Genomic DNA, 14,703 nt, shown 5'->3' with positions numbered 1-14,703 from the left:
ACTAGCTACAAAGACTATAACCCATATTGGCCTCAATTCATAAAACATTACCTCATGCGGTAATGCTGAAAACAGCAGACCACTTAGCAAAATGTCAATTCATAAAGGCTGTTACCGCATGAAAAGCTGACACTACCGACCAGGTAGATAAATTTCCGACTTGGCTGCAGTTACCGACAACACATGTCAGTAAATTGTCAGCAAATGTCAATTCATAAAGCCTGCAACAAGCGGTAAGCCTGGCAGTAGTTACCGACACCTCTGGTGAGGTCTTAACACCTTACCGACAGCTCTGACAGCTCTGATGAATGCAAAAGTGCAGAGAGCCGAAGTCTGTTTGAGTCATCAGTGGAGAGAGCCAGAGAGCCCTCTGTGTGAATCATTTCAGCAGGCAGGGAAAGACTGTGTGACTCATCTGTCTGAGTCATCAGTGGGAGAGCCAGAGAGAGCCATCTGTGTGATTCATTTCTGCAGGGCAAAGAGAGAATCGAGACACTGCTCTACTCTACCGCTCAATGGGCTGCGGTAATTTACCAACCTCCAAAGGCAGCTGGGGAAATCTTTATGAATTAGCACACAGACCGGGAAAATACCGAGTGCGGTATTTTCCCGACAAGATTTTTTTATCGCACTGCTGTTCATGAATCGAGGCCTTTGTCTATTTCTTTTTTCAGTGCAAGGATCCTGTTCAACTACCGCGAAAGAACTACAAGGATCTATTGCAGTGTAAGTTCTTCTTCTTTTGTTTAATGTTGGGGTTCAATGATTCAAACCAACAACATAAAAAAAGAGGTTATTCTTTAAAGATGCTGCTTTTAACAGATTAAACAAATGTATTTTTTTTATATTTCTTAGTGTCTTATGTCCATCAGACTGCTTGGTAAATGGAGGAGGAGTTTGGGGAACTGATATCTACACACATGTAAGTTAAAACCATGACTGCCATTTCCCAGTAATACTGCATAGAACAGTCTAAATATGGAGTATAACTGAATATGTTTCTTGTTGGCTGCTTTTAGGATTCCTCTGTTTGCAAAGCAGCCATCCATGCTGGAGTTTTGGATAATAAAGGAGGACTAGTAATGGTAGAGAAGACGCCTGGTCAAGCCAGCTATAATGGATCAACCAGAAATGAAGCCACAACAAGCAGTTATGGACCTTGGCCTGAATCATTTGTATTACACAGAACATCTGGAACAGCAATTCCCAATCCCACTAAGCCACCAACCCAAAAACCACCAGGTATTCTTCTAACCAGAAACCATGGTGAACACAAAACTCTTTTAGATTTTCTACCTTGACTTATGAGCAGGGATAATTACAACCATCTCACATTGAGCCTGATGCGCAAACTGCCAGTACATTTGCCGTGCTCAAGCAGCACATGGCAATATTACCAGTAGTGTTGGTGTTCAAATTCAGGTTGTTGAAATTTGGAAACCTGAATTTGCCTACAACCAAACCTTAATACCCAGACATCTGGACAGGTTCAGGGGGAGTTCACTTATTTGAGCTTCACATCACTCACATGAAGTGCAAAGTGCAGCGCATATAAGTGAATTCCCCCTGGCCTTGGCCACTTGTCCGGATGCTGAAGTGCGGTGATAGGCAAATTTGAGTTTTCAGTATTCAACAACCTAAATTTGAACATCAACACTAATTACCGATGTTTGCACCAATGAAGTACCCTTCATTGATTCATTAGTGCTACCCACGGTACAGGGCTAATGCAAGCTTTGCTATAGTAAGGTTTTTTAAGAAAATAACAAGATGCATTTTACCACAGCAATGCTCATGTTGACCTTGTACCTGGGGCCACGCTAATTACATAAGTTGCTGTACTCTGCTGGTGTTGGTAACGGTTTCAGTATTATTGCCATGTGCTGCCTGCACACAGCAAGTTTACCTCCTGTTCATGCATCAGGCCTATTGCAGCCAACAACACAATGCCTGCTGGATGTGGTGTTTGATGTAAAGTATAGCTTCATTTTTTCGCAGTTGCATTTTTGATGCTCTCTGCACATAACTAATCATGCAGAAAAATAAAGGTTGTCACTGAACAGAAAGTACTTTAGAGAGTGCATCAAAATGCACTGACTCCATAGTTAATGAAAAATGGCTCCCTGGGCTTGCAGGTCTTCTTACTTTCCTGAATAGTTTAATTAGTTTTCACCATTTCTCTGCTCTGTTTCCTCCCTTCTGTAACCTTCCAAATGGCTGGTTGTTATTTACCGACAGCTCCAGGCTGGAGATGAATACAGAACATCTCACTTGTGTTAGTGCAAGCTCTATTTATTGTAAATTGACATTAATGGGGTATTTACCTCACAAGTCAGTAATTTACCTCTCTAGTTGGTAACATTAGTTTTCCATACAGTAACAACTTTAGTGAATTGACATTTCACAAAATATTTAGTTAACTCAGCTGTTTCTTTATTTACCCCATGCGGTAATGCTTTGTGAATGGAAAACATTAAATTGCAAAATGACTCTGACATAAGTCTAGCATTTTATTGAACAAACATGCATTCTCACTTTGAGTGATTCTAAAAGATGGAAACTCTGTGTCCTACAGGCATGGATCATGGCAAAGAAGCCAAACAAAGTTGCAAAGAGCAATGACTATCTACAGAGAAGACTATAACCCATATTGTCTATTTCTTTTTTCAGTGCAAGGATCCTGTTCAACTACCGCTAAAGAACTACAAGAATCTATTGCAGTGTAAGTTCTTCCTCTTCTGTTTAATTAATGTTGTGGTTCAATGATTTAAAGCAACAACATAAAAAAGAGGTTATTCTTTAACCACTTAAACCCCCGCGGTACGAATTTCTCCGTCCCTTTTTTCCCCCCTAAAAAACCAGGGATGGAGAAATCCGTACCTTCCGCGCTACCGCCGCTGTCCGCGCTCCCGCCGCTGGTGCGCGCGCACCCGCCGCTCGTGCACGCCGCCGCCTGCTCGCACGGAGATCAATGAACGGGAAAATCCATTCCCGTTCGTTGATCTAAGCCCCCGCAATGATCGCGCTGCTTCTATTAGAAACAGCGCGATCATAGTGATTCTCCCAGCCTCCTACTGCTTCCTGTAAGCGTCCGGAAGGACGCTTACAGGTCGCATGTAAACAAACACACTGTGGCCATCTTGTGGCCAAATAGTAAACTACACCCTAAAAGCATTTTACATAAACAAACATTACATTACACAATAAATTAACTCATTACCTCCCACACTCCCCAATTTTTTATTTTTTTTTGTAATTAAAAAAAAAATACAATAAAAAAAACAAACATAAATAGTTACCTTAGGGACTGAACTTTTTAAATATTTATGTCACGAGGGTATAACACTGTTACTTTATAAACTGCGGGCTTGTAATTAGGGATGGATGCAAAACTGAAAAAAATGCACCTTTATTTCCAAATAAAATATTGTCGTCAAACATTGTGATAGGGACATAGTTTAAATGGTTTTATAACCGGGACAAATGGTTAAATACATTTCATGGGTTTTAATTACAGTAGCATGCTTTATTTAAAAACTATAATGGCCGAAAACTGAAAAGTAATACTTTTTTCCCACATTTTTTCCTATTTTCCCATTAAAACACATTTAGAATAAAATAATTCTTGGCATAATGTCCCACCTAAAGAAAGCCTAATTGGTGGCGAAAAAAACAAAATATAGCTCATTTCATTGTGATAAGTAATAATAAAGTTATAGACGAATTAATAGAAGGAGCGCTGAAAGGTGAAAATTGCTCTGGTGTTCAAGGGGTAAAACCCCTCAGTGGTGAAGTGGTTAAAGATGCTGCTTTTTTGTTTCAATAATTTTTATTAAGTAACCAGTAATAAGGAACATAACAGGTACAATAATCCGTCTGGTCCATTAATGCAATTTTAAGTTTGTGCTACATAAATCACAATTAGTTTGAGTTCAAGCATATACAACATTGATATATTTCGATATAGTAATTGTACGTAAACTTCAGCAAACAACCACTTTGGATTATAAGGTTCACCTTAAAATATGCTGCTTTTAACAGATTAAACAAATGTATTTTTTTTATATTTCTTAGTGTCTTATGTCCATCAGACTGCTTGGTAAATGGAGGAGGAGTTTGGGGAACTGATATCTACACACATGTAAGTTAAAACCATGACTGCCATTTCCCAGTAATACTGCATAGAACAGTCTAAATATGGAGTATAACTGAATATGTTTCTTGTTGGCTGCTTTTAGGATTCTTCTGTTTGCAAAGCAGCCATCCATGCTGGAGTTTTGGATAATAAAGGAGGACTAGTAATGGTAGAGAAGACGCCTGGTCAAGCCAGCTATAATGGATCAACCAGAAATGAAGCCACAACAAGCAGTTATGGACCTTGGCCTGAATCATTTGTATTACACAGAACATCTGTAACAGCAATTCCCAATCCCACTAAGCCACCAACCCAAAAACCACCAGGTATTCTTCTAACCAGAAACCATGGTGAACACAAAACTCTTTTAGATTTTCTCCCTTGACTTATGAGCAGGGATAATTACAACCATCTCACATTGAGCCTGATGCGCAAACTGCCAGTACATTTGCCGTGCTCAAGCAGCACATGGCAATATTACCAGTAGTGTTGGTGTTCAAATTCAGGTTGTTGAAATTTGGAAACCTGAATTTGCCCACAACCAAACCTTAATACCCAGACATCTGGACAGGTTCAGGGGGAGTTCACTTATTTGTGCTTCACATCACTCACATGAAGCGCAAAGTGCAGCGCATATAAGTGAATTCCCCCTGGCCTTGGCCACTTGTCCGGATGCTGAAGTGCGGTGATAGGCAAATTTGAGTTTTCAGTATTCAACAACCTAAATTTGAACATCAACACTAGATACCGATGTTTGCACCAATGAAGTACCCTTCATTGATTCATTAGTGCTACCCACGTTACAGGGGTAATGCAAGCTTTGCTATAGTAAGGTTTTTTAAGAAAATAACAAGATGCATTTTACCACAGCAATGCTCATGTTGACCTTGTACCTGGGGCCATGCTAATTACATAAGTTGCTGTACTCTGCTGGTGTTGGTAATGGTTTCAGTATTATTGCCATGTGCTGCCTGCACACAGCAAGTTTAACTCCTGTTCATGCATCAGGCCTATTGCAGCCAACAACACAATGCCTGCTGGATGTGGTGTTTGATGTAAAGTATAGCTTCATTTTTTAACAGTTGCATTTTTTGATGCTCTCTGCACCTAACTAATCATGCAGAAAAATAAAGGTTGTCACTGGACAGAAAGTACTTTAGAGAGTGCATCAAAATGCACTGACTCCATAGTTAATGAAAAATGGCTCCCTGGGCTTACAGGTCTTCTTACTTTCCTGAATAGTTTAATTAGTTTTCACCATTTCTCTGCTCTGTTTCCTCCCTTCTGTAACCTTCCAAATGGCTGGTTGTTATTTACCGACAGCTCCAGGCTGGAGATAAATACCGAACATCTCACTTGTGTTAGTGCAAGCTCTATTTATTGTAAATTGACATTAATGGGGTATTTACCTCACAAGTCAGTAATTTACCTCTCTAGTTGGTAACATTAGTTTTCCATACAGTAACAACTTTAGTGAATTGACATTTCACAAAATATTTAGTTAACTCAGCTGTTTCTTTATTTACCCCATGCGGTAATGCTTTGTGAATGGAAAACATTAAATTGCAAAATGACTCTGACATAAGTCTAGCATTTTATTGAACAAACATGCATTCTTACTTTGAGTGATTCTAAAAGATGGAAACTCTGTGTCCTACAGGCATGGATCATGGCAAAGAAGCCAAACAAAGTTGCAAAGAGCAATGACTATCTACAGAGAAGACTATAACCCAGAGGTTCCCAACCGGCGTGCCGCGAGTCATTCATGTGTCGCGGCAGCACCAGCTATGTGTCGCCGCTCTCTGCTCCCCCTGCTCGTCTCCCCCGCAGATCGCCCTTCTCAGGGCTACAAGAAAATGGCCACCGCCGTTCAAATTTGCAGACATGCGGCGGCCATTTTCTTGTAGATGTACACTAACTACAGGCAGAGGGCGGAGGCAGCGCATCGAGGACGGAGCCACGGTGTGAATGAGTGGCTCAGGGAGAAGAAGAAGGGGCGGAGTGGTGGCTATGGAGGGGTGAGTTAGGGCGGGGATCCCCAACCTGCCTGTGGTCCACAGGACGGCCGCAGGATTGTCCTCTTCCCTTCCTGGGGCGCTATACTGGGGCACTATATTAGCTATCCTGGGGCACTATACTGGCTATACTGGGGCACTATACTAGCTATCCTGGGGCAATATACTGGCTATACTGGGGCACTATACTAGCTGTCCTGGGGCACTATACTGGCTATCCTGGGGCACTATACTGGCTATCCTGGGGCACTATACTGGCTATACTGGAGCACTATACTGGCTATACTGGGGCACTATACTGGGGCACTATACTGGCTATACTGGGGCACTGTTCTGGCTATACTGGGGCACTATTCTGGCTATACTTGGGCACTATACTGGGGCACTATACTAGCTATCCTGGGGCACTATACTGGCTATCCTGGGGCACTATACTGGCTATCCAGGATAGCTGGGCCAGTATATTGCCCCAGCTATCCTGGGGCAATATACTTGGGCACTATACTAGCTGTCCTGGGGCACTATACTGGCTATCCTGGGGCACTATACTGGCTATACTGGAGCACTATACTGGCTATACTGGAGCACTATACTGGCTATACTGGGGCACTATACTGGGGCACTATACTGGCTATACTGGGGCACTATTCTGGCTATACTGGGGCACTATTCTGGCTATACTTGGGGACTATACTGGGGCACTATACTAGCTATACTGGGGCACTGCAGCATCAGCAGATTGTTTCTGAGCCCCTCGTTGTGCCTGCAGCACCAGCAGATTGTCACTGAGCCCCTCGTTGTGCCTGCAGCACCAGCAGATTGTCACTGAGCCCCTCGTTGTGCCTGCAGCACCAGCAGATTGTCACTGAGCCCCTCGTTGTGCCTGCAGCACCAGCAGATTGTCACTGAGCCCCTCGTTGTGCCTGCAGCACCAGCAGATTGTCACTGAGCCCCTCGTTGTGCCTGCAGCACCAGCAGATTGTCACTGAGCCCCTCATTGTGCCTGCAGCACCAGCAGATTGTCACTAAGCCCCTCATTGTGCCTGCAGCACCAGCAGATTGTCACTGAGCCCCCCATTGTGCCTGCAGCACCAGCAGATTGTCACTGAGCCCCTCATTGTGCCTGCAGCACCAGCAGATTGTCACTAAGCCCCTCATTGTGCCTGCAGCATCAGCATATTGTCACTGAGCCCCTTATTGTGCCTGCAGCACCAGCAGATTGTTACTGAGCCCCTCATTGTACCTGCAGCATCAGCACATTGTTACTGAACCCCTCATTGTGCCTGCAGTATCAGCAGATTGTTACTGAGCCCCTCATTGTGCCTGCAGCATCCGCAGATTGTTACTGAGCCCCTCATTGTGCCTGCAGCATCAGCACATTGTTACTGAGCCCCTCATTGTGCCTGCAGCATCAGCACATTGTTACTGAGCCCCTCATTGTGCCTGCTGCATCAGCACATTGTTACTGAGCCCCTCATTGTGCCTGCAGTATCAGCAGATTGTTACTGAGCCCCTCATTGTGCCTGCAGCATCATCAGATTGTTACTGAGCCCCTCTTTTCTATCATACGGGACGTGTCATGTATATCTGAATGTTTGGCATGATGTGACGTGTCCCGGATATCTGAATGTTTGTCGTGATGTTTCACGACCTGGAAAAGGTTGGGAACAACTGCTATAACCCATATTGTCTATTTCTTTTTTCAGTGCAAGGATCCTGTTCAACTACCGCTAGAGAACTACAAGAATCTATTGCAGTGTAAGTTCTTCCTCTTCTGTTTAATTAATGTTGTGGTTCAATGATTTAAAGCAACAACATAAAAAAGAGGTTATTCTTTAAAGATGCTGCTTTTAACAGATTAAACAAATGAATTTTTTTATATTTCTTAGTATCTTATGTCCATCAGACTGCTTGGTAAATGGAGGAAGAGTTTGGGGAACTGATATCTACACACATGTAAGTTAAAACCATGACTGCCATTTCCCAGTAATACTGCATAGAACAGTCTAAATATGGAGTATAACTGAATATGTTTCTTGTTGGCTGCTTTTAGGATTCCTCTGTTTGCAAAGCAGCCATCCATGCTGGAGTTTTGGATAATAAAGGAGGACTAGTAATGGTAGAGAAGACGCCTGGTCAAGCCAGCTATAATGGATCAACCAGAAATGAAGCCACAACAAGCAGTTATGGACCTTGGCCTGAATCATTTGTATTACACAGAACATCTGGAACAGCAATTCCCAATCCCACTAAGCCACCAACCCAAAAACCACCAGGTATTCTTCTAACCAGAAACCATGGTGAACACAAAACTCTTTTAGATTTTCTACCTTGACTTATAAGCAGGGATAATTACAACCATCTCACATTGAGCCTGATGCGCAAACTGCCAGTACATTTGCCGTGCTCAAGCAGCACATGGCAATATTACCAGTAGTGTTGGTGTTCAAATTCAGGTTGTTGAAATTTGGAAACCTGAATTTGCCCACAACCAAACCTTAATACCCAGACATCTGGACAGGTTCAGGGGGAGTTCACTTATTTGTGCTTCACATCACTCACATGAAGCGCAAAGTGCAGCGCATACAAGTGAATTCCCCCTGGCCTTGGCCACTTGTCCGGATGCTGAAGTGCAGTGATAGGCAAATTTGAGTTTTCAGTATTCAACAACCTAAATTTGAACATCAACACTAATTACCGATGTTTGCACCAATGAAGTACCCTTCATTGATTCATTAGTGCTACCCACGGTACAGGGGTAATGCAAGCTTTGCTATAGTAAGGTTTTTTAAGAAAATAACAAGATGCATTTTACCACAGCAATGCTCATGTTGACCTTGTACCTGGGGCCACGCTAATTACATAAGTTGCTGTACTCTGCTGGTGTTGGTAATGGTTTCAGTATTATTGCCATGTGCTGCCTGCACACAGCAAGTTTAACTCCTGTTCATGCATCAGGCCTATTGCAGCCAACAACACAATGCCTGCTGGATGTGGTGTTTGATGTAAAGTATAGCTTCATTTTTTCGCAGTTGCATTTTTTGATGCTCTCTGCACATAACTAATCATGCAGAAAAATAAAGGTTGTCACTGAACAGAAAGTACTTTAGAGAGTGCCTCAAAATGCACTGACTCCATAGTTAATGAAAAATGGCTCCCTGGGCTTACAGGTCTTCTTACTTTCCTGAATAGTTTAATTAGTTTTCACCATTTCTCTGCTCTGTGTCCTCCCTTCTGTAACATTCCAAATGGCTGTTTGTTATTTACCGACAGCTCCAGGCTGGAGATAAATACCGAACATCTCACTTGTGTTAGTGCAAGCTCTATTTATTGTGAATTGACATCAATGGGGTATTTACCTCACAAGTCAGTAATTTACCTCTCTAGTTGGTAACATTAGTTTTCCATACAGTAACAACTTTAGTGAATTGACATTTCACAAAATATTTAGTTAACTCAGCTGTTTCTTTCTGTACCCCATGCGGTAATGCTTTGTGAATGGAAAATATTAAATTGCAAAATGACTCTGACATAAGTCTAGCATTTTACTAAACAAACATGCATTCTCACTTTGAGTGATTCTAAAAGATGGAAACTCTGTGTCCTACAGGCATGGATCATGGCAATGAAGCCAAACAAAGTTGCAAAGAGCAATGACTATCTACAAAGAAGACTATAACCCATATTGTCTATTTCTTTTTTCAGTGCAAGGATCCTGTTCAACTACCGCTAGAGAACTACAAGAATCTATTGCAGTGTAAGTTCTTCCTCTTCTGTTTAATTAATGTTGTGGTTCAATGATTTAAAGCAACAACATAAAAAGAGGTTATTCTTTAAAGATGCTGCTTTTAACAGATTAAACAAATGTATTTTTTTATATTTCTTAGTGTCTTATGTCCATCAGACTGCTTGGTAAATGTAGGAGGAGTTTGGGGAACTGATATCTACACACATGTAAGTTAAAACCATGTCTACTATTTCCCAGTAATACTGCATAGAACAGTCTAAATATGGAGTATAACTGAATATGTTTCTTGTTGGCTGCTTTTAGGATTCCTCTGTTTGCAAAGCAGCCATCCACGCTGGAGTTTTGGATAATAAAGGAGGACTAGTAATGGTAGAGAAGACGCCTGGTCAAGCCAGCTATAATGGATCAACCAGAAATGAAGCCACAACAAGCAGTTATGGACCTTGGCCTGAATCATTTGTATTACACAGAACATCTGAAACAGCAATTCCCAATCCCACTAAGCCACCAACCCAAAAACCACCAGGTATTCTTCTAACCAGAAACCATGGTGAACACAAAACTCTTTTAGATTTTCTACCTTGACTTATAAGCAGGGATAATTACAACCATCTCACATTGAGCCTGATGCGCAAACTGACAGTACATTTGCCGTGCTCAAGCAGCACATGGCAATATTACCAGTAGTGTTGGTGTTCAAATTCAGATTGTTGAAATTTGGAAACCTGAATTTGCCCAAAACCACACCTTAATACCCAGACATCTGGACAGGTTCAGGGGGAGTTCACTTATTTGTGCTTCACATCACTCACATGAAGCGCAAAGTGCAGCGCATATAAGTGAATTCCCCCTGGCCTTGGCCACTTGTCCGGATGCTGAAGTGCAGTGATAGGCAAATTTGAGTTTTCAGTATTCAACAACCTAAATTTAAACATCAACACTAATTACCGATGTTTGCACCATGAAGTACCCTTCATTGATTCATTAGTGCTACCCACGGTACAGGGGTAATGCCAGCTTTGCTATAGTAAGGTTTTTTAAGAAAATAACAAGATGCATTTTACCACAGCAATGCTCATGTTGACCTTGTACCTGGGGCCACGCTAATTACATAAGTTGCTGTACTCTGCTGGTGTTGGTAATGGTTTCAGTATTATTGCCATGTGCTGCCTGCACACAGCAAGTTTAACTCCTGTTCATGCATCAGGCCTATTGCAGCCAACAACACAATGCCTGCTGGATGTGGTGTTTGATGTAAAGTATAGCTTCATTTTTTCGCAGTTGCATTTTTTGATGCTCTCTGCACATAACTAATCATGCAGAAAAATAAAGGTTGTCACTGGACAGAAAGTACTTTAGAGAGTGCATCAAAATGCACTGACTCCATAGTTAATGAAAAATGGCTCCCTGGGCTTACAGGTCTTCTTACTTTCCTGAATAGTTTAATTAGTTTTCACCATTTCTCTGCTCTGTTTCCTCCCTTCTGTAACCTTCCAAATGGCTGTTTGTTATTTACTGACAGCTCCAGGCTGGAGATGAATACAGAACATCTCACTTGTGTTAGTGCAAGCTCTATTTATTGTAAATTGACATTAATGGGGTATTTACCTCACAAGTCAGTAATTTACCTCTCTAGTTGGTAACATTAGTTTTCCATACAGTAACAACTTTAGTGAATTGACATTTCACAAAATATTTAGTTAACTCAGCTGTTTCTGTCTTTACCCCATGCGGTAATGCTTTGTGAATGGAAAACATTAAATTGCAAAATGACTCTGACATAAGTCTAGCATTTTATTGAACAAACATGCATTCTCTCTTTCAGTGATTCTAAAAGATGGAAACTATGTGTCCTACAGGCATGGATCATGGCAAAGAAGCCAAACAAAGTTGCAAAGAGCAATGACTATCTACAGAGAAGACTATAACCCATATTGTCTATTTCTTTTTTCAGTGCAAGGATCCTGTTCAACTACCGCTAGAGAACTACAAGAATCTATTGCAGTGTAAGTTCTTCCTCTTCTGTTTAATTAATGTTGTGGTTCAATGATTTAAAGCAACAACATAAAAAAGAGGTTATTCTTTAAAGATGCTGCTTTTAACAGATTAAACAAATGTATTTTTTATATTTCTTAGTGTCTTATGTCCATCAGACTGCTTGGTAAATGGAGGAAGAGTTTGGGGAACTGATATCTACACACATGTAAGTTAAAACCATGACTGCCATTTCCCAGTAATACTGCATAGAACTGTCTAAATATGAAGTATAACTGAATATGTTTCTTGTTGACTGCTTTTAGGATTCCTCTGTTTGCAAAGCAGCCATCCACGCTGGAGTTTTGGATAATAAAGGAGGACTAGTAATGGTAGAGAAGACGCCTGGTCAAGCCAGCTATAATGGATCAACCAGAAATGAAGCCACAACAAGCAGTTATGGACCTTGGCCTGAATCATTTGTATTACACAGAACATCTGGAACAGCAATTCCCAATCCCACTAAGCCACCAACCCAAAAACCACCAGGTATTCTTCTAACCAGAAACCATGGTGAACACAAAACTCTTTTAGATTTTCTACCTTGACTTATAAGCAGGGATAATTACAACCATCTCACATTGAGCCTGATGCGCAAACTGACAGTACATTTGCCGTGCTCAAGCAGCACATGGCAATATTACCAGTAGTGTTGGTGTTCAAATTCAGATTGTTGAAATTTGGAAACCTGAATTTGCCCACAACCACACCTTAATACCCAGACATCTGGACAGGTTCAGGGGGAGTTCACTTATTTGTGCTTCACATCACTCACATGAAGCGCAAAGTGCAGCGTATATAAGTGAATTCCCCCTGGCCTTGGCCACTTGTCTGGATGCTGAAGTGCAGTGATAGGCAAATTTGAGTTTTCAGTATTCAACAACCTAAATTTAAACATCAACACTAATTACCGATGTTTGCACCATGAAGTACCCTTCATTGATTCATTAGTGCTACCCACGGTACAGGGGTAATGCAAGCTTTGCTATAGTAAGGTTTTTTAAGAAAATAACAAGATGCATTTTACCACAGCAATGCTCATGTTGACCTTGTACCTGGGGCCACGCTAATTACATAAGTTGCTGTACTCTGCTGGTGTTGGTAATGGTTTCAGTATTATTGCCATGTGCTGCCTGCACACAGCAAGTTTAACTCCTGTTCATGCATCAGGCCTATTGCAGCCAACAACACAATGCCTGCTGGATGTGGTGTTTGATGTAAAGTATAGCTTCATTTTTTAACAGTTGCATTTTTTGATGCTCTCTGCACATAACTAATCATGCAGAAAAATAAAGGTTGTCACTGGACAGAAAGTACTTTAGAGAGTGCATTAAAATGCACTGACTCCATAGTTAATGAAAAATGGCTCCCTGGGCTTACAGGTCTTCTTACTTTCCTGAATAGTTTAATTAGTTTTCACCATTTCTCTGCTCTGTTTCCTCCCTTCTGTAACCTTCCAAATGGCTGTTTGTTATTTACCGACAGCTCCAGGCTGGAGATGAATACAGAACATCTCACTTGTGTTAGTGCAAGCTCTATTTATTGTAAATTGACATTAATGGGGTATTTACCTCACAAGTCAGTAATTTACCTCTCTAGTTGGTAACATTAGTTTTCCATACAGTAACAACTTTAGTGAATTGACATTTCACAAAATATTTAGTTAACTCAGCTGTTTCTGTCTTTACCCCATGCGGTAATGCTTTGTGAATGGAAAACATTAAATTGCAAAATGACTCTGACATAAGTCTAGCATTTTACTGAACAAACATGCATTCTCTCTTTGAGTGATTCTAAAAGATGGAAACTCTGTGTCCTACAGGCATGGATCATGGCAAAGAAGCCAAACAAAGTTGCAAAGAGCAATGACTATCTACAAAGACTATAACCCATATTGTCTATTTCTTTTTTCAGTGCAAGGATCCTGTTCAACTACCGCTAGAGAACTACAAGAATCTATTGCAGTGTAAGTTCTTCCTCTTCTGTTTAATTAATGTTGTGGTTCAATGATTTAAAGCAACAACATAAAAAAGAGGTTATTCTTTAAAGATGCTGCTTTTAACAGATTAAACAAATGTATTTTTTTATATTTCTTAGTGTCTTATGTCCATCAGACTGCTTGGTAAATGGAGGAAGAGTTTGGGGAACTGATATCTACACACATGTAAGTTAAAACAATGACTGCCTTTTCCCAGTAATACTGCATAGAACTGTCTAAATATGGAGTATAACTGAATATGTTTCTTGTTGACTGCTTTTAGGATTCCTCTGTTTGCAAAGCAGCCATCCACGCTGGAGTTTTGGATAATAAAGGAGGACTAGTAATGGTAGAGAAGACGCCTGGTCAAGCCAGCTATAATGGATCAACCAGAAATGAAGCCACAACAAGCAGTTATGGACCTTGGCCTGAATCATTTGTATTACACAGAACATCTGGAACAGCAATTCCCAATCCCACTAAGCCACCAACCCAAAAACCACCAGGTATTCTTCTAACCAGAAACCATGGTGAACACAAAACTCTTTTAGATTTTCTACCTTGACTTATAAGCAGGGATAATTACAACCATCTCACATTGAGCCTGATGCGCAAACTGACAGTACATTTGCCGTGCTCAAGCAGCACATGGCAATATTACCAGTAGTGTTGGTGTTCAAATTCAGATTGTTGAAATTTGGAAACCTGAATTTGCCCACAACCACACCTTAATACCCAGACATCTGGACAGGTTCAGGGGGAGTTCACTTATTTGTGCTTCACATCACTCACA

Source organism: Hyperolius riggenbachi, chromosome 6, assembly GCF_040937935.1.
Source record: "Hyperolius riggenbachi isolate aHypRig1 chromosome 6, aHypRig1.pri, whole genome shotgun sequence".
NCBI lineage: Eukaryota > Metazoa > Chordata > Amphibia > Anura > Hyperoliidae > Hyperolius > Hyperolius riggenbachi.
The sequence above is the reverse complement of the archived record's forward strand: the minus strand, read 5'-3'. Positions refer to the sequence as shown.